This window comes from Globicephala melas, chromosome 10, assembly GCF_963455315.2.
Source record: "Globicephala melas chromosome 10, mGloMel1.2, whole genome shotgun sequence".
Lineage (NCBI taxonomy): Eukaryota > Metazoa > Chordata > Mammalia > Artiodactyla > Delphinidae > Globicephala > Globicephala melas.
The window spans coordinates 51888316-51888767 of record NC_083323.1 but is presented as its reverse complement, the minus strand read 5'-3'; positions in this window follow the sequence as shown (position 1 = coordinate 51888767).

Here is a 452-nt window from a genome sequence, read left to right as displayed (position 1 = left end):
GGCCTAATAGAAGGGCTTCAACATACAAAATGCAAAAAACTGACAGAAATAAAGAAATCCACAGTCGCAATTGGAGATTTTAATACACCCCTCTCAGTAATTGATAGAGCAATCAGACAAAAAAAATATCAGTAGGAAAACAGAAGAAGTGAAATGATGCTACCATCAATCATAAAAGTTTGGGAACGAAGACCCACAAAGATTCTAAAATAAGCAGAGTGGGTGGGTTGGTTAGACATTTATCTGCCTCCTCTGCTAAACTAGTTCTTTAAGTACCGTTCAAACTTAACGTCTAAGCACAGGTTTCTCACCAATCCGAAGAGAAAGACAAGAACAGGAGAGGTGCTGAGTTTAAAGAAAGAGTGGTCCATCTTTTATTTAAACATTCAAACTCAAGTAAGTTTGCAAAGCCTTTTTTTTTTTTTTTTTTTACATGCGTGATATCACTCCAT